The sequence below is a fragment of the Pseudorca crassidens genome, chromosome X, assembly GCF_039906515.1.
Source record: "Pseudorca crassidens isolate mPseCra1 chromosome X, mPseCra1.hap1, whole genome shotgun sequence".
NCBI lineage: Eukaryota > Metazoa > Chordata > Mammalia > Artiodactyla > Delphinidae > Pseudorca > Pseudorca crassidens.
Window position 1 is genome coordinate 112,693,366 of NC_090317.1, and position 21,265 is coordinate 112,714,630.

At 38.8% G+C, this 21,265-nt stretch overlaps 1 protein-coding gene and 1 long non-coding RNA gene across 4 annotated transcripts in view; one reads left to right on the plus strand and one right to left on the minus strand.

Annotated features, from left to right (window-relative positions):
• POLA1 (DNA polymerase alpha 1, catalytic subunit) overlaps positions 1–21,265 on the minus strand; it is a 305,701-nt gene that overhangs the window by 108,856 nt on the left and 175,580 nt on the right. The window lies entirely within an intron of this gene.
• On the plus strand, positions 1,019–20,792 carry LOC137217091 (uncharacterized). The gene is made up of 3 exons (XR_010940005.1): positions 1,019–1,226; positions 15,894–15,968; positions 20,532–20,792. It is a non-coding gene; the product is annotated as an uncharacterized lncRNA (long non-coding RNA).

A 21,265-nucleotide genomic window follows, 5' to 3' on the forward strand; every position in this document is an offset into this window, starting at 1 on the left:
CATCGTGACAGACCTCTCGGTTTAGCCCCTGGAGGCTCTCTTCTGGCCTATACACCAGGTCTCACTGCCTGTAAGGCTTCTCCCTGCCGCCCCTCCCCCAAGCTCCTTTTTTAAGTAGCTGATCAGAGATTGTCCAGTAAGAGCACTTTATTAGATCATCAGGCAGAGGGGTTCACAAGTACTGAGAGCAATGGGCTCAAATGCGGCACATCAGTTTTAATAGACCAGGGGCTACTAGTAAACTGCAGATACTGCTGAGAACTTTCCATGCACTGAACTCTTGAAAAAGCACCGTCTCTCCAGCTTAAATGCAGCTGCCTCTTTCAATGCCGCAAATGGGTAAATTTGACAAAAAAGCCACCATTAAGACTACATGAAAGGCTCAAGACAACATCCTTTCAATGCTTTGTACTTCAGTAATCAGATGTACTTACTCACCCCCTCCCCCAAACCCGATCAAGAACTATTTCTGAATGGTAGGAAATAATTCCACTTTGTACATCTTTTAGTTAATCAAGACTTTCTATTCAGCAATTTGACCTTTTGTTCAAAACAGGATTATCAGTTTTTTCGCCAGTTACCAAGGGCGACTCGCATGGTGAACATAATTGCAATAATTTGCAAAACACCATGGCAACCCACATTACAACTAGGTAAATACTGGGCTTTTGTGCTACATTGTTATTTTCAGAGATGCTGAAGTCAAAGAACGAATGACAAATGAACACAAAATTTATATTTGCTTTGTCTCAAAAGAGAAGAAAATTGATAACAAGAATTGGGGGGAAACGGACTACAGCTGTAATTTCTAACTTGATTAATTAGGATGGTAACAGTCCTTAACAGTATATTCAACAAACAGCCCTGACTTCTTCTCTCCACCCACCTCTCTCTATACCACTACCAGTATCCACCCCCATCCCAGACAAATTTTTTCAGCTTGGAGAACAAACATCCCCCATTTGCTCTTTTCTTCAACTTAATGGAATCCTTAATTGCAGAATATTGTTCTCCTGCTCTTCACGGCAATGAAAACGGAGAGAAAGGAGGAGAGTGCCAGGGCAGACAGGGAGCTACAGTCATTTTTTTCCTGCCTCTTTTGGACACCCCAGGCCCAATGATGAGACGGCATTTTTCTGGTATCAGCAGCTGTTTCGTAGCAGACAATAAAGTAAAAACTATTTAGCTTTGCAGAAAAGCCACTTCTTTCCTCTTGGCAATACAAGGTAAGTCTACATGGCGAGATGAAGTTTCATAATTTAAATGCCAGAACGTAAGATGAGAAAATAATGATAATAAAAAAAATACATTTTTCTTGTAAAGAAATTATTAACTGTGGTTCTGTCCAAAAAGCTGTTGAAATGCATGTGTTTGCTATCTGGGGAAGATGTTTGACAATACCACCCATGTGCTGAAAGCCACTTTATACTCAGAGAGCCCAATTCACAAAACAATTTAAGAACAGAAACTCAGTACTCAGAAATTAACACAGAAATCAAAATCATATTCTTTGTAAACATGGTCTGGAAAATAGTATTATCATCCTTTCTGTAATAAATGTGACGATTAGGAAAGTTATATCAGAATTGTTTTACTTAGGTATGAAAGGCAGGTTCTACTTTATAGTAAAGGAGCAGTTTTTTCTAAGAGGCACAAATTCTGCTGTAACACCTAGCTTTTTGGAAATTATCAAAATTGACTTTCCCATGTAAAATGTAATGTTTGGGAACGAGAAAAGAAAAATACACAGAAAGGGTTTACAGAAGTTATACAGCCGAGATCGCGAAAAACAAGAAGCACCAGATGCACTCTCAACACAGCCCAGCCTGCTTTCCTCCATCTGCTTATTACAAGGCAGAGCAAAAGCAGTCTCTCAAATGATCTGCATATACAGTCCTCCTAACTTTTGAAAAATCAAATGAACGTGATACTGTAATGGGTCCATTCTTATTTTGTCAGGTCTGAAAACTCCCAGATAGATTTCTAAGATTCAGCTTAGAGAGATCACAATATAACATTCTTCAGAATATGCCTCTGAAATTACAGATACTGTGATTTCTCCTGATAAGTAAAAATCGAAAGAATGTGACACGTTAACTCCTTCTCAGTCAGTGACAACCTCTTTATACTTGGAAAATATATTTTATTTTCTGGCTTAGTTCATTCTGAATTTACCATACCTATATTAAGTGCATTCCTACCTAAAGCCCAAATGTTAAGAGGAAATGGATTCTTCAATGCCAAATGATAAAGGGTTCAACAAGCTGTATTTTTTGATCAAACAGACTTGACGACAGATCATAAAGTGGGCCTAAAATCGTCATGACACTTGAACTTCTTTAAGAAACCCTATTTATAAATGAAATATTTTAGAATCTATCTGGAATTTCTTCACTTATAATATTTTACTTAGTATACTTGTTCCCTCCTGTCCCAACCTTTTGTAGCTTCTATGGCTTTTGTGGTTCCCGTGGGTTTTTTTCCCCTTTTCTTTCTTCTTTTTTCTCAACTGGATAGGATGCTTCCTGACTTCTATTTGTGAACTGCAACATCCAACCCTCTATAACGCCAATAAATTACCCAAATCAAGAATGGCAAATACCAAGCAGGTGGACTGCATTCCATCTCCAGCTCCATCCCCACAGGCGATATAGGATGAAAACTGGTACTCAAAATGAAACCCACCTGCTATCCCTGCCCTGAATCCTGCTTGCTCTAGAATTCTCAACTCTGGCTGCACAGTGGAATCACTAGGGGAACATTACAAAACAGATTGCTGGGCGCCACCCCAGAGTTTCTGACTCAGTCGGCCTTGGTGGGGGTGCCTGAGAATGTGCATCTCTAACAAGCTCCCAGGAGATACTACTGCTGCTGCTGGTCCCAGGACCACGCTTTGGGAACCACCAGTCTGGGGTATAGAATGGGCATCAGGATTTTAAAAATCTCCCCAAGTGATTCCAATGTGTGGCTCTGGTTGAGATTCACTGTCTGTGTGATTCTCATTCTCTACTGTTCTAAGGGAACTACTGGTTATAATCTTCGGAAGAATGAAGTTTATAAACAGAACTGTACTAAAAAACTCCGCCCTCTCAACTCTTTCTCCTTCAACATTTACTCTTTCTTTAGATACTATTGATGTGAGTCTCTCTTTTACTCTTTTGAAGTTCTCCATGTGCCATTAGAATTCTTAGCAAAGCCTCATACTGGACGTAATTCTATTAGAAGAACTGACCAATTCCTACCTGGTTTATAACATGTATGTAGCTTAGTAACATTCTTCCCTTAAACAAACCAATAAACAAACCCTTACTCTAGCACTGACAATACAATCCCTACGATATGAAGTATGCTTCACTTAGGAACACAGAATTTTAGGAGTGCTGGTGAAAACCGTGTCTCTGAAAGCAAGTGCAATTCCATTTCTGACTTTGACAAATAATATGAAATATATTTGAACCCTAAATTTTAAAGTTGGAAGGAACTTTAGAGCTCTAGTCTAATCCTTCGCATTCTATCTGAAGAAAATGAGGCCCAGGAAAAAGTAGACTCCGTGTACACTGTCACAGCAATAAGCTGCAGGGCCACCTGGGTCTCTGAACTTCTAGTCCAGTGCTCTTTGCTCTCTGTACCTACTCTGCTTAGTGCATGAGCCAAGAGCCATACGTGGTTCCTGAGTACTTGAAACATGGCTAGTCCAAATTGCACTGTGCTGTAAGTGTAAAATATACAGCGAATTTCAAAGACTTAGTCCAAAATAGGCAATATAAAGTATCCAACTGATATTTTAAATATTCATTAGATTGAAATAATTTGAATATAATGGGTTAAGTAAAATCTATTACACTACAACTATCTCTCCCTTTGTTTTTAAAAATACAAGAAATGTATCATATACACTGTGCTAAATCTTGCTTTTCTCCACTTAAAAGTAGAGGAAATTATACCCTCTAAGCATAGATAGACCATCAACGTTCTTATTAATGGCGGCACAGAATTCTCTTGTATGATTATAATAATTCAATAAATCAGTCCTCTTTTGACCAACAATTAGGTTGGTTTTGGTCTCTTACTATTACCAGTAATGTTGCAAGGAATATTCTTGTACAGTACCTTTGACAACATCTGCAAGTCCTGCATATCTGTAAGGAGAGATACCCAAATTGGAATTGCTGAGTCAAAAGGTATATTCATTTAAAATTTTGAAAGATGTCACCAAGCTGTGGTCCAAATAAGGCGTACTAGTTTCCACACTGCCCAGCAGTGCATTCGAGTACTCCTTTCCCCGCACCCTTGCCTACTGATAGGGCTACCTATTATCTAACTTTTGGATCTCTGTCATTCAGATAGGTGAAAAATGGTATTCGTTTGGACTTCTGAACTTAAGAGTGAGCTTGAACATCTCTACCTATGTTTATAAGCCATTTGCATTTCTTCCTCTATGAACTGCTTGTTCCTGTCCTTTACCAATTGATTTTTCTACTAGGTTATTGGTCTTTTTCTCCTTGATTTGCAAGACTGCTTTATATGTGAAGGAAATTTGCCCTTTATTTGCTACGCAGGCAGCTATTATTTTCCCTTGTTCATCATTTCTCTTTTGACTTTATGGGGTGTGTCTGTATATGTAACTTCTGCCCTGCAGAAATTTTTATATTTTAATTTGTAGTCAAATTTATTGATAGTTTTCCTCTTTGGAGTCTGATTTTTGTGTTGTTTCAAAAAGCCTTCCCAACTCCAAGATAATTAAAAATATCCATTACTTTTATAGTTTCATTTTCTAAGTCTAAGTTTTTGAGGCATCTGGAGTTTGTTTTAGTGTAGGGAGCAAGGAAGAAATACAACTGTATTTTTTTTTTCAAGGTTGACTATTCCCTACTGATATGAACCACCTCTTTATGTAATACTAAGTGCAACTTTTAGATATATCTCTGGACTTTCTCTATTGGCTCCATCAAAATCAGGAGAGCACCAAAAGACTTTAATTACCCTAAACTCCTAAAATTTTTAATAACTGGCAGGTCATCTTCTTTGTAGGAATTTTCCTGCAATTGTTTTTTAATGGAGGAAGCTTTAAATTTATGGATAAACTTAAAAGAGAATGATCCTAAACTGTTGAAAAGTTTTAGCCAAGAATAGGATACACTTTTCCATTTACTCAAGTCTTCTTTTAAGACCTTCAGTAGCATTTTAAAGTTTACTTTATATCTATATATATCTCACATTTCTTGTTAACTTTATTACTAGGTATTTAATCTTCTTGGTCATTACTGTAAATGGTATTTAGTTCTTCCATTATATTCTCTGATTGTTGTTGGTGTAGATCAAAGCTATGATTTTTTAATATTAATTTTTAACTAGTGACTTTATTGATTTTTTTTTTTTTGGCCGTGCCACGCAGCTTGGGGGATTCTCAGTTCCCTGACCAGGAATTGAACCTGGGCCTCAGCAGTGCAAGCCCGGAATCCCCACCAGGGAACTCCTCCTAAATTCTTTTTGTCTGTTAGATTTTTGGCTGATTTCATTAGGTTTTCAGGGTTTGCATGGATCTGTAAATAATGATAATTTACCTCTTCCCCTTCCAATTTTTATATACTATTTCTTTTCCTTGTCTAATTACAGTAGCTAATTCTTTGAAGACTTGGTATTTGGCAAAATTTTCTTTGGGCTGCCTCTGGTATCAGATTTCCCAAGAACCTAGGGCTGTGGACCCAAAAACTAAGCCATCAAAGGATCTCTGCAACTGGAAAAAATTATATTAAAATCACTATAGACCTTTGGCTCAGAAGGCCTAAAATAAACTTTGGCGCCGAATTTAATTTAAACATTTTAAATGTTGACTAAATACTAAAATGGTTCCTTTTATATTTGGGGAATTAGTTCTCTTAAAAGCTCCCTTCCCTAACACAGTCTTCTTAACCAATCACTTCTCCTGCCTCTGCCTCTAGCTAGATGGTGTTAAGGTCTGTTCTAGCAAGAGACTCCTCTAATTCTGTGACATAATTTTAAAAAACAAACATGAGGTTCCTCATAAGTCTTCATGATTTATCCATAAGTGAGGTTAGGACAATGCACACAAATTCCTATCACAGAAAGTATTTTCTCTTAACTAAATCTCATTACTCCACCATTATTACATTGGGATTTCATGCTGTTATTGTTTTCTTGCAACTGCTCCTGGCTGAGTAGTAAACCTCAGTGAATATCTAGAGTAGTGGTTCTCAAAGTAGTCCCTGAACCAGCAGCATCAGCATCACTTGGGAACATGTCAGAGAAGCAAATTTTCAGGCCCCACCCTAGACCCGGAATCAGACACTCTTGGGGTGGCATCTAGCAATCTGTGTTTTACTAAGTCCTCAGTGGTGTGGCTGTGATAAGTGGGCATGTATTTATAAAAATAAGGCTTAATATGTATAAATCATGAGGCTAAATGGCATACTCTATCAAGTTGTAAAACCCAGAAGCCAGGCTGAGATAGAGTGCTAGCACGATGGAAGAAAGGGAAAAAAAAACTATCCTTAAAAAAATCAGCTGCTAATCCTGACATTTGCCCTCTCAAAGCCCAAAATACTCTATGCCCTTCTGAATACTTAGATTACTAAGGATTTGAATATATATATTCCCAGGGCCTACAATCTCTAAACTGCAAGAAGCATTCAGACAAAACCTCTGAAGAAAATACTGTCCACCTTAGCGGCTGTTTTCGTGTGTTACAGAAACAGGTTCAAAGAAAACTTTAGATTCAGCTCCCCAGCTCTCCTGACCTTGGTCTCTGAATCTTCTAACTAGCCCCTGAATCTATTTTCATGTCTCACCCATCTGCAGCAAGCCTGACGTGCCTCACACGGATGCTGAGATGATCTTAGGCAGGCCTGTCCATGCACTACTCCACTGCCCTCCTTGTGATTCCATTCTGGAGCTTAGGAGATGCTACTGGGAAAAGATTCTCTTCAGCTCTTCATCTGACGTTTCATATAATAAAACTAACGAATTTGACTTTGCTGCATAAGTACAGTCACTGAGTGTTCCTCCAGTAAAGCAGGAAATGGAGCTGGAGTAGGCCATTAATTAACTAAAACCAGAGAAGTCTACCTAATCAACTCTCCTTCCCTGGGAACATGCTCAGAAGGCCTTGTATATTAGAAGCCAGCAGAGATACTGACATTTCCACAAGTGGGACTCCAAAGTATCATTGAGGAAGGAAAGCCCTTTGCAACAGAATGGGTTTTTATAAATTCTGTGGAGGAAAGAAGGTCTGAGATACTTCACTAACTGGCCACAAACCAGACACACTGTTACCGATCACACAAAAGCCTCCAGCATCAAGGTAGTCAAATACCTGAGGCATTTTCCATGCCAACATGAAAGGAGGAAGACTCTCCACTCTACTGCTACATTTACTGCATCACTGGAGCATCAATGATCTCAGAAGGATGTGGGTACAGGTACCTGGAGTGGAGATACAGCTGTTCACGTGTCTGGCAAACTGATTCCCTAAGCAGAAAGGATCTGTCCTTCATCCAGCCCAGCTTCCATCCTGGCTGCCCTCACCAGGAACATCATGACCAAAATAGTATTTGAAATGACTTTTAAAGAGAAAACATCCCCATCTCCCCCAGCCCCAAGAGAGCTGAATTTTTTACACATTTGTATGAATTGAATTTAATATCAAATAATTAAAACGAACACTTCTTAAGGGCAAACAACATGCTGGACCTGTATGTAAAACATCATTTCAATTGTATCTCTGGGGGAATGGATATTTTGATCTGGGAGACCTGGAAAGCAAGACAGCGAGCATGGCTCTAAGTGCTGGAGGCCCAGACATGCCAACATAAAAGATTAAGGGTATTTTGAGGATGGAGGAAAGAAGGGAAGAGGAAGAAGAAAGGGAGACACAAGGGCATCCACAGGCCAGTCCCTCAGCCCCCAAGGGAGAGGATCCTATCATTCAGCTTTGAACCCCCGGGGCCTGAAGTAATGTGTCACACACTGCAGGAGCTGAAGAAATGTTCTTTCAATTTTAAACTAATGCAATTAAACTTTATGATATCAAGGGCAATTTGGACTGGCTGAACACTCTAGCTTCCCTCAGGCTAGGTTGCTGGTGAGAATCCAAAAGCCCTTCCTTTGCAGGAGGCCGATAAAGAAGCCCTGTGGCAAAAGAGCAGGAGCCAACTCAAAGCTCTCCCCTCATCTCACTGCAGGCCCCTTTCACCTGGGGAGCCTTTGGGTGTGCCCCACTTGGATACCGCAGTAACACCTACCCACCCTCTTCCATGGGATGATACATCATGTGGGACCAAAGTCTTAAAACTGCCTGAGAACTGCAGACTTGTGAACAAGTGTAATTCCCATGTACATGCATTTCGGTCTTCTTTCCTGACAATATACAGCACAGCGTTGTGGGCTTTTCTTCTTGAAGGCATATTTAAAATATTGCATCAGAATGCTGCGAAACCATTGCCTTGTGATGAATTCTCAGGGATCCATTTTACTTGGAAAATGGAAAACAGTGCATCTTCTCTATGTCCTTTTCACAACAGACAACTCACTGATGATTACATTAATTAAATCCGAATAGATAACCAAAAGGTAAGTTTTCTCGGTTGACGAAAGATAAATATCAAGTGAAATTACATTTTTTGAAATGCTTCAAGTTAAAAAAAAAATCCCAGGGCTTCCCTGGTGGCACAGTGGTTGAGAGTCTGCCTGCCGATGCAGGGGACATGGGTTCGTGCCCCGGTCCGGGAAGATCCCACATGCCGCGGAGCGGCTGGGCCCGTGAGCCATGGCCGCTGAGCTTGCGCGTTCAGAGCCTGTGCTCCGCAACAGGAGAGGCCACAACAGTGAGAGGCCTGCGTACCGAAAAATAAATAAATAAATAAATAAATAAACAAATACAGCCAAAAAAAAAAAAAAAAAATCCCAATAACCTAAATGGGAAAAGAATAGATACAGGTATATGTATCATTGAATCACTCTGCTATACATCTGAAACTAACACAATATTGCTAATCAACTATACTCCAATAAAAAAAAAATTCCCATCATCCACTGGGTGCCACCAGGCTTTTCTGCTGGAAATCAGAGTTCTCAGAGAATTCCAAGTCATTGTGACTCTCCCTTCCTCTCAAGGTTTCTCAAAGTGTACAACTGTGGGAAGTAATGCCATGTCTCAAGCTGTTAATCCCTGGAAGATTTTCAGTTCCACTGTACCATGAGCAGTTCATGAAATATTTGAGAAGTATGTAAGCCCTATCTGAAAGCTCCGAAACAATCCGGAACATCATCTATGCTGACCGAGGAATGAAAATATGAGAACACAACCTTCCACTAAACAACCAAAATGACTCTCCCTGTTTGCCCACGAAGAGAAGCCCAGCATTATTTAACCTTTTCCCTAACATGGACGACATTAAAAAAACACTTCACTTATGAATTTAACAGACTGAAAGTAAGCTTGAACTGGAAATGCCACAGAGAACTGCCATTATGCTCATAATTCAACTTTGTGTTATTCAATACAACCTAAGGGGCAGCTTTTGTAGAGCACAAAATATGAACTGCACATTTCTGAAAGGTCATGGGAACACTAGGAGACAAGAATAAAGTGAATTAGTGAAAATGAATTGAGTGTAGATTTTTGCATTAGAAGTCAAAGTTAATACAGTTATTACAAAAAAGTTACCATCAGTCTCTCAGAAACAGTGAGCTGTACATTATAACTTACTAAATATTTCATCTAAGAGTTTGGAAATTTCCCTCCACGAGGCATATAAAAGGTTCTCCTTTCCCTCTGTGTGTACAATTTGTTGTTTACCTTAAAAAAGAAATTTCCTGAAAATGCATTTTCCTTCTTTTTAAGAACCCCAGTGACTCAACAGCTAAAAATGTGGAATCTATGAGACCTAAAAAAGATTTAGGTCGATATTAAATTTTATTTTCATTACCATTAAAATATATTTTTTCAAGGTCACTATACATGTTAATGTAAATTAGTTCTTTAAGAAAAGCATGCATGAATAATTTTTGGATAAAATAAAACCTCATACTTTGTAAACGTTTCACGTATTTAAAAAAATACAGAAAGTCATTTCAAGTTGAAAACTAGCTTACATTCTTTCTGAAGAACAAACACATTAAATTAAAACCTCAAGGCCAAGGAGACATAAAGGAAAGACCAAGTTCTTATAACGGTGTTTGGGAGTCAGGAAGCCATGGTACAAATGAGACTAGAATTTTCTAAGTAACTCTAGGTCAAAAGTATACTCATTCGAAGATTATTTCCAAGCTAAAAACTTCATGAAATAAATAAAAACAAAGAGTGTAACACTGTAATTCACAGAAAACTGGAGGATGTCCTGTGCATATTTTTAAAAACCCATTAATTGGAAAGGGGGAAAATAATGAGTCATTTTGTTGGCAAACCTACTAAAATTTCCAAAAAAAAAAAAAAAAAAATACTGGATACATGACAGACTTGAGTAAAAATCAGAAATGTCAAAATGATTAAATACACAAATTTCAAGAAACAAAATCAAAACAGTTTATTGAGATATTAACGATATATGAAACAAATATAAAAAAATTTTACTTAAGAGCTCAAAATATTTTGTTTATTTTAGCTTCATATTCAAATTAGCTCATAATCTATATTAATATTTTAAATCAAATGGAAAAATTATTTTGTCATTAAAGCAGTACTTTTGGGCAAACTTAGTCTATTTTACTAGTCTGTTTTAAAATAATTTAAGAAATAAAAAGTATAAAGATAAAAATCTTAATATGCAGTTTGGTAAAGTTCAAGCCAGTCTTTGAACAACACGTTTATCTATCCAGTAAAGCTTGTGTTAATGCGATGTAAGAGTTTGGCAAATTCAACTTTAATGGAGCATAAAAGTGCTTCTGCTTGAAAGTGAGATCATTTTTAAAAATTCAAAGCATGATCACTTTTTTTTCGTAGGAACAATCTGATACAAGCAGCAAAGCTTAAATAAACTAGAAACATTTCAAATGATCCATAAAGGATTAATAAGCACTGCAGGAAGTCCTATAGGCTCAGCGTATACATTTTCCATCTCTTCCCCCCATGATGGGCATGATATGAAATTCTAAACAGAAGTGAAGTTTCAAAGTCCCTGAATGTTAAAGGGCTCTCGTGTTGAGGTGAGAGGTCGCAACTTAGGGCTCTCTAATTTGAAATGGATCAAAATTATGATGGTATTAGGACAAGAATCATGCAAATTCGGACATTCAATTAAAAAGGTCTTCTTGCTGAGGGTAATAGCCAGTGGTCAGAAGCAAAACTAAGGCAAAAGGGATAGTGGTAAGCTACAGGCCACTAATATAACAAGAAGAAAATGACAGCTATTATTTTGGCAGAGATAATCTATGCTGAAACACAAAACACACACGCACACAATTTCTTTCAATACAATTTTCTTGTCTTCCCACTGACTTCTATGATTACCACAGAATGCAGGGTTCTAAACACATTTCTCAATTGAATCCTCAATCAATAATAGTAAAAACTTCAGATGGAAGATATGGGAAAATGCATTATGGCATTAGTAACTGTTTCCAAAATAGGCTGAACTTATCAATAATGCACAGAAGTTGATAAGAAGAAACCTCAGATACCTGAAACATCATATTTTTGTCACCCCAAAGCTCAGTCATGTTGCCTGTGTCCATCAAATCAAATTTTTTATTCTTAGGTTGGGCAATCTTCTTTCCTAATCCTTATAACTACAAATTCTTCAAGAATAAATATACCTCAGAAAAAAAAATTCCCTGCTTTAAATACAAATATAAACAGCTCCCCCAAAGTTACAAAGGCCTATCTTCTATGAAAGATAAAATGCCAAATTTTCCTTACCTATAACCATAATTACAACTTGGCACGGAGTCCTAAATTAAAGTCAGTAAGACCATCATGGCTTTTTTAGTAAGCACCCAGGTTTACTGCTGGAGTAAACACTCAGGGTGAGGCAAAAGCAGTTCTTAGTTTTTACACAAACTTTAGAATGTGCATATTTTTCAACGTCTAGTGTTTTAATAGTTCCTTGACAGAAGCATAAATTATTCATGCCACTACAATGAGATTTACTTTCTTAAAATGAAATGCAAATAGTAAATGAGAAGCGTGACATTTAACAATACCAATGAATGTAGGGATCAACAAGAGGAAAGCTTAAAAGCAGACAAACAAACAACAAAAAAAGAATGTCTCAAGTAAACAGTCTTATGTGGGAGTACAACTGCCAAACCTTTCATGTGTCAGCCATCTCTCAGGGTACAGAGGGCCCTTACTAAGGCTTTGGCTATTTTATTGGCAATTCACATGACCATTAGCAGTTGAAGCAATAGGACTTCCATAGTGATAAATTCAATCATTTACTGAACACCTATTTTGTTCTTTGAATTTTCTAGTAACTTGATAGAGCAGGATGCAAACTGTCACACTCTTATGTGAAGAAGCCTTTCTGAAAAGAATATATGAACTTTGAATCAGCGGCCCAAGTTAAAATCCCAGCTCTACAATGTATTATCCTTCTAACACTGGCTGAGTGTCTGATTACAATATTCAGCTTCCTTATCTGTAAAAGTAGAAAAAAATATCACCTACCTTCACAGGGTTGCTACCAGAATTAAATGATACCACGTATGTAAAAGATGCTTAGCAAAGTGTTAGAGAGCTCAAAAACTACTAGTCTTGGGGATTCCCTAGTGGTCCAGTGGTTAGAACTCAGCGCTTTCACTGCCGAGGGCCTGGGTTCGATCCTTGGTCAGGAAACTAAGATCCTGCAAGCCGTGGTGTGGCCAAAAACAACAACAACAACAACAACAAAACACTAGTCTTATTTCTCCCACTATCTAGAAATCTAAAAACTTATAGGAAACAAAATTATTTGCCAAATGAAACAATGTAACTATGATAGACTGAAAGAAACTGCAGGAGAGAAGTTATACATTTAAAGTTCTCTAGGAACACAGAGGAGAAAAAACCTTCCACAGTTGTAATGTGAAGGTATGCTTCCTGGAACTGAGATGGGTTTGGGTCATGAAGGTTGAGAAGAATTTAAACAGATAGAGGTGGCATGTGGGCAAGAACAATCCAGGCAGTTGTGAGAAAACAAGAAGCCCCGTCCGGAGGAATGGGGATTTGATGGTGTCATCGGATGAGAGGGTATGTGGAGAGGGAAGGTTGGATTATATAATGTCTTAAATGCCAGAATACAGAGTTTGGGTATGATTCTACAGAGATTTAATTAAGCCACTCCAGTACCCATGAGTGTGTGTAAATTGTGCCTGTTATATTCTAGAGTAGATTATAAAAGAGGATAGGATGCTACCTACAGAGCTAAGGTCAAAAAACAGTCCAAATTCCTTTGGCTTACAGACAGAATAATCTAACCCCCAAAGGGCACCCATGATTAAACAATAGAGGTCCCGAAAAACAAAAAATGACAGCTGAAAATGTTGAAGAAATGAGACTGAGTCATCAATTACAGAGTTTAAAGAAATTTAACAGAGATATGAGTGATATTTACAAGTACTAAATTTAAAAAAAAAAAAGCACAAAGGAAGGTGGCTGTATTCATCTGATGTTCAACATGGGTGTGAAGCAGGCAGTAAGACCTAGAACAGAGGGAAGAACGTTTAGATTAGCCATGGGAAAAAACTTGTGAATGTAGAGCTTGTGAGGATAAGAAGACAGCCCAGCAAGAGACTGCAGCAGTACCATTAATGCAAAATCTTCAAAAGATTTTCAAAGCACAGTGACAAAAAGATAAGACTTCTCAAGATGCAGTGTTTTCGTCTGGGTGATCTGCAGACGACATGTTACTTCTACAATTTATGACTTTTGGATTAAAGCTGGGAGAGGGGGGGTGTCCTTCCAGACATGGAGAGCCCTTAATGATAGCACTGCTACAAAACTGCACAGTGATCAAGAGTTACTGAACTAAGAAAAACCTCGGCAAGTACTCCCTCAATTATTTCGGCCCTTGGGCATTCGATGGGAAACTACTCATTGCTATTATTCTTTTTCCAACATTCATTTTATAGAATATCAAGACAGAGTCAAATGTTGACTTACTATGGTAAATAGAGGGGAAAAAAAGCCTGCTTTGATTTCCTTCCCTTTATTACCACCTTGGTTTTGTGTTTTAGAATGTCGATTACGTTTGAAAAGAGGGTGGAGGATGGCGGGGCATGCTCATCCCTTCAATGAAGACAAAAGACAGCAGCTATTTCATTCTGCTGTGAGAGTGTTACCCCCCACCCCCCTTAATTCTCTCACCATCATATTAAACTGTGATTTTCAACAGGGTCCTGAAAAACATATTATATTTTACTCGTTTTTCTAAAAGAATTAGAAGGCAATTATAGGGAAAGGATACAAATAGGGCAAAAATGTTTTTGTGTTTTTAGCCCAGCTAAAATTTTCAGAGTTTAAAGTCACTAGAAAGACAAACTGTTAGGTATTCAGAAGGAAAATGTGAATGTTTTCCCAAAGGCATTATTAACAATTAATAATCATTACACTGGTGCCTTGTTTACCTGACCTTGTGTAAATTCAGCAGCCTGGTAATTAGACCCATATTTTGCACATTTGTATATTTCCATGCATAGATTTGACTCATTCATTCATCCATTAAAATTTGCTTGACAGACGTAGATGAATAATCAAGCTACAATTTGTATTTACTGGATTATAGAAAATTGCCCAAACTGTTAAGTTCAAGGAAAGCACATTCTTGTCTCTCTCTTGTGACTGATGTAAAAGCAATTACACATCAGAGGATTGCCCCAAAGCTCTCAGAAGAAGTGGCACTGCTTTTGCAATCTAGGGTCTTTAACAGTTATCTTCTTTTGTGAACGTAGAGACTTTTTAAAGATTAACAGAACGAAGAAAATACCCCTGTGCAAGTAAGTTTATTATCATTTAGCTCATTACACTGTAATTTTACATTAAAAAGTGATGATCAACCCTCCACATCCAAAATAAATAATAATGCACCTTTATTCTGCAAAGATTGTATAGGCAGTGGAAGTTTTGAAGAGGAGAAACAAGACAACTTTTGCGGAGATGGGTTTATGACAAACACTCCTCCCTCCCCGTAGAAAACAAACGTCAACAACAAAACCTGATCAAACCTCTTGCTAACTAGCAATCAATGAGAAACAAAGGAACTCTAAGATTTCATTATTAATGTATTTTCATGCAAAGAAAGAGAACATATCTTAGTGCTAACTGCTCCCTAAATTCTGATGTTCGGTACTAGCCAAACACGCCGTCATGTGGAACTGTATTTTACACTACGGTATTTATTTTGCTTTTGCAGTCACTAATCAAACCATCGCTAATACACGTTTTCTGGTCTAAGGTACCGTACTTCTTTTACACAGCTGAAGATACAATTTTGCTGTCTTAAATCCATCTCTTCAAACTGCTTATTTTGATTGTCTACTTTAGAAGAAAAGGAGTGATTCCTGATTTCTAAAAAAAATGTGTGTGTATATATAACCAGCATTATGAGATTTTAAAAAAACTCTTAGATCATAAACCTAATTTTATAAAAGTATACATGAAGACGCAACTATACATTTTGTATAATCTTTAAAACGGACATTTAGCTCCACAGCTGACAAAGCTTATAACCTGCTTTCACAAACATTATATTAACGTTTATGCAGCTCAAAATTTGGCTTGAAGCACATTTTCTGGATTGGCAACAGAGAGACATCCTAAGGGCTTTACTTACAAATTTAACAAAGAAAACGGTTCCCCAAACTTCCGAAACATATATCTGATTCTTTTTTTTTTTTTACCATTACCAAAACCTAGTTTGTTTCCCCCTAACATTCCATCTTTTCTTTGTATAAAACAGATGTCTTGATGGATATCAGACATTAACTTCTGTGGTGATGGCCTGAAATCACCTAAAAGATCACCAAAGAACCAGGTAAAGCATTAGTTTAGAAAACTGAGTTGTTCTTACAATCCACATGTTTATAAACAGAGAAAGGGGAATTTAGATGCTTCTAGTGTGTGTGATTTCACATAAAACTGTCTGCTGAGTCCATGGCATTGTAATAGGCATTTCAGGGTCTCGTGTCAAGAAGACATGGTCTTGGCAGTTTAATATGATAAAACAACATTGATTTTAAAGCCAAACACAAAAGCTATTTGCCTGACTCTTGGCTTCAATGGAAACAACGAGGGGGTGTCCAGAGGATTTTGAATGGGTGGTGGGGGGTACTGCTGCCCTAGGAGTCTGACGCTGCTCAGACAGAGCTGCTACCCAGTGTGTGCCTTGGGTGATCCTCTTCTTTTTGGTTTATTATCTGTTTGGTTGGTTGTCTTTTGGAAGGTTCCAATTGTTGCAAATTGCACTGCACTCTACTTGCTTAAGAAAAAAAAGGGAGGAAAAGTAGCAAAAAAAAGTACAGCTGTTCTATGAACTGCTGGCGATGGTCTGACAAAAAAAGTCATCTGAACTCGTGTCCATTCCCTCGCTCTAGCTTATTCCCACAGAGTTGCTTTTACTACCAACTTTAGAATGGAACTGATATACTGCATCACTGTTGTCCAAAAATATTTAATTCTATATCACAAATTCAAGTTATCTGTTAAACTTGGATATGATGAGCTTTTCTGAGGCCCCCTACAGAAGTCTAGATTTCACATCCTATTATCAGCCACTTTCTCACCTCTCCTGATCTTCCCTAAGTGTCACCAGCACCACTGAGCATATGATGACCAATAAACAGAACAACTCTCCAACAGGAGGCAAAAGCCAACTGGGCCCCATCACTCTTCTGCAAGAGCGTATTTGTGTATGCCAGGGCTAGGGAAGAGCACACAAAAAGACAAACACCCAAGCACACACAGGGCGCTAAGGGCTTCTCAGAGCTGTATGTCTGCGTATTTAGCTATGCTGTTAACAGGAAAAAGCTATGACTGCCAGCGTTAAGAGAGCTTACGCCAACAGGAGTTTCAAAACCAGCCCTGCCACTAACAAGCCAGTTTCCTGGCCGTGGTCTGGGGGACAGGTAGGAGTGCTATTAGATAAAAGAAAAGATCAAAACCACATCTTTGTAACACACACACAGAGAACTTCTTAAGATTCCTAAGGTGACTGAAATTTACATTGTGAGAGAGACTGAAGCTGACATTCCAGAAAATACTGTCCACTGAGTGTGGAGTCATTAATAATAAAAAATAGGAATTAATTGGCTATTCCATTAAATACCACCCACAGCCTTTCTGAAGGTTCTAAAAATCACTCCCTCACTCAAATAAACAAGTCCTGTGTCTGCCATGTCCCTGGAGCTCTGCTCTACTCCGGGGACATGAAGCGAAATAAGGCACTCAACAGTGCAGCTGGCATTCACCAGGAGCTTGCCGTCTGTGCAGGAGAGAGCTGCTTGCCGATAGATGCCGTCCCACGTTGTGTTCAGGGGTTATGGACACACAGGAGAGACGACATTCTGCCTGTAGAATTGAGGAAGGAAAGCTTTCCAGAGACTGTGCCGCTGAAGGTGTAAGGAGAATTTCGCAAGTTGGGGCCATGTGAGTGCGCGCAGGGGATTCCAGGCAGAGAAGATGGCAGGAGTGAAGGCAGGGAGGGAGAAAAGCACGTGGGAACTTTGAGGAATACCAGGCCCCCCCGGGGCAGCATGCAGATAACCTACGGTGGGCAGTGAGGATGGAGAAGAAGGTGGCAAGACTAGCTTGGGGACTAGTGCCACGCTAAGGAATTTGAATTTCAATCTGTAAGAAATGAGAATCCTCTGAAGGTTTTTAAAATGCAAGGTAACATCATTAACCCTATTTTGGGAAGGTAATCCTGTGAACAGTGTGGACAGTGGACTGATAAGGGAATAGGCCAAAACAGGAAGATCAATTAGAAGACTAAGATGGTACTTCCCTGGTGGCACAGTGGTTAAGAATCTGCCTGCCAATGCAGGGGACACGGGTTCGATCCCTGATCCGGGAAGAACCCACACGCAGCCGAGCAACTAAGCCCGTGCGCCACAACTACTGAGCCTGTGTGCCCAGAGCCCGTGCTCCGCAACAAGAGAAGCCACCACAATGAGAAGCCTGCGCACCACAACGAAGAGTAGCCCCCACTCGCCACAACTAGAGAAAGCCCGTGCACAGCAACAAAGACCCAACGCAGCCACAAAAAAGGAAAAAACGAAAAAAGAAAGCTAAGAGGACCAAGACGCGAATTAAATCTGTGGGAATGGAGGAAAAGACAATGTGACATTAAGAGAAATACAAACACCATGACATCCAACAGGGGCAACTTGAGGGCTTCTATCATCCTAGGTTAGGATGTGCTGGAGGGGTATCGCTCTATGTACCTCACAAGATTACTGTGAGGAACACATTAGGAAAGGGTGTGAAAATGCTTTGAAAATTGCAATGCACTGTGTAATATACAATGTATATTACCATAATGGAATCCTCTCCTTTTCAAATCACTTGTTTCTTTCTTTAAGGGACATTTAATACTTTTGGTAGGTGAGATCATGAAAAAACTGTCAGGAAGGTCCTGACAGCCCTAAAGACAGGGAGCTAAGTAAACCAGTTTGCAAGAAAAAGCCCAAAACATTTCAAAAGATGGACAGTCTATTTTCATTCGAATTGCTGCATACTGAGGGGGTTGCAGAATCCCATTCCTATTATCTGATTCCTGTGAGGAACACTGGGAAATGCAGCCTAGGGACTGTCCCATTTATTTTATTGTAATTTTATTTTTTTAAATAAGAATTGTATATATTTAAGGTGCTCAACACGATGACTTGATATACATAGTGAAATTATTACGAAAGTCAAGCTACTTAACATTATCTTCTCCTCACATAGTTACTACTACTTCTTTTTTTTTTTTTTTTTTGTGATGAGAGCACCTGAAATCTACTCTCGGAAAATTTCCAGTGTTCAATACGGTATTATTAACTATAGCTGTCATACTGTACACATTAGATCTCTAGACTTATTCATCCTATGTAACTGCAACTTTGTACCCTTTGACCAACATCTCCCCTGGCCATGTTGATTTTTGGACCCTGCTCATACAGTGCTAGGCCTAGGCAAAACTACGCACTTCCTACAGAAGGGAGGGTGAAACTACTCAGAAAGAGACTATGGTGAGTCACAGTCAAGACTGAGAGGGTGGTGACAAAACTGCAGATCTCAGAACCACTTTAAAATGTTGTAAAGAACATAATTCCTCGGCATATGCAGGATCAGATGATGTCATTAAATCATTATACAGGAGGTCTCCTAGAAGAGATACAGGGAAGATGACATTTCTATACACAAATATTCCTCAGCCTAGGTTTATACAATCATATCCACACCAGAGAAGAGACAAGGTTGAGCAATGCTAATTATCTGCCATTTGTCAAGTGTCAGCGATACACCTGAAGACTTAACAAGGATGGTAAATTCTCACCAAAAATGTGGAAATATTAAAGATGCTGTGGGGGCTTCCCTGGTGGCAAGTGGTTAAGAATCTGCCTGCCAATGCAGGGGACACAGGTTCAAGCCCTGGTCCAGGAAGATCCCACATGCCGCGGAGCAACTAAAGCCTGTGCGTCACAACTACTGAGCCTGCGCTCTAGAGCCCGCAAGCCACAACTACTGAAGCCCGTGCACCTAGAGCTCTGCAACAAGAGAAGCCACAGCAATGAGAAGCCCGTGCACTACAACTAAGAGTAGCTCTGCTCGCCACAACTAGAGAAAGCCTGCGCACAGCAACAAAGACCCAACAGAGCCAAAAAAGACCCCCACAGTATTAAAGGTGCTATGGGCTTTCTACTTTCATACAATTAATTTTTGTCACATTAGAACTCATTTTGTTTTAGAAACTTAATTCCCTTCTCATTTTTTTTAGGAAAATTTGATTTATCAAATGTATGATTTTATTGAAAAGTGAGGAAAGAGTGAAAGCAATTTAAAATAAAATTACATGTAAAAGTAATTCTATATGCCAAGTTTAAAAGCTTAACAATTAGTTTATAAATGTATACCATAATATATTGAATACTGATTATAACACAAGCAATTGCAAGCATTCTGTTGTTGGCACTGCGCTCCACTGGAAGAGCCCATTAATAATCTTCTACCGTTCACCTGAAATGCAAATTAACGAGCTTTCCATAAAACAATTTGTGTGGCTCTTCCCCCTTCTCCTTTTTAAGTATATATTTAACTTGATACACATATGAAAGCATATATACCTTTTATTCTCATAACTTCATATACAGAACTATATGAATATATAGAAATCATATATATAATAATAACCATAGAGGTCATATATAGAAATCACATTTAAAATACTTAGTGGTCCTCATACATTACATTAGAATTCATCAACATGTGTTTTTTGAAAAGTTTAGTAATCACAGAGGGAATTTTTATAAACACTAGGGCCCTTGCCTACCCTCAGAAATTCTAACCTAATGTTCCAGGGTGGGCTGACTCATCACTCTTTTTAAAACCCATCCAGGTGGGCTTCCCTGGTGGCGCAGTGGTTAAGAATCCACCTGCCAATGTAGGGGACACGGGTTCAAGCCCTGGCCCAGGAAGATCTGCAGAGCAACTAAGCCCGTGCACCACAACTGAGCCACAATTACTGAAGCCCGTGCGCCTAGAACCCATGCTCCGCCACGAGAGAAGCCACCGCAATGAGAAGCCTGCGCACCACAACGAAGAGTAGCCCCGCTCACTGCAACTAGAGAAAGCCCACGCACAGCAACAAAGACCCAATGCAGCCAAAAATAAAATAAATAATAATAATAATAATAAAAGAAAGACCTGGTTCAGATAAACCTTAAAACACACACACACACACACACACACACACACACACACACACACACACACACACACACACACACACACACACACACACACACACACAAATCCCCTCCAGGTGATTGTAATGTGCAGCCAAGGTTGAGATCCACTGTCTGCTTGATACAGAGACAGGCGTATGATAAAAACGAAATGCTGTGGTGAAAAAAAATTTTTAATGCAGCATTCTTAGAATGTTCCATCTGTCTCAAAATGTTCCTTTGGTTTTCAGTATGAAATTTTAGAATCTTAAAATGGCTGGGGCGACAACAATATTTCTAGGATGCAAGGACTTAATTCTCAAATAGGACTTGAGTCTATACTATCCTTCTTTACTGGTAAGGACCATATTAAAATGCACTGTTTTATTTTTCCTTTCTCTTTTAA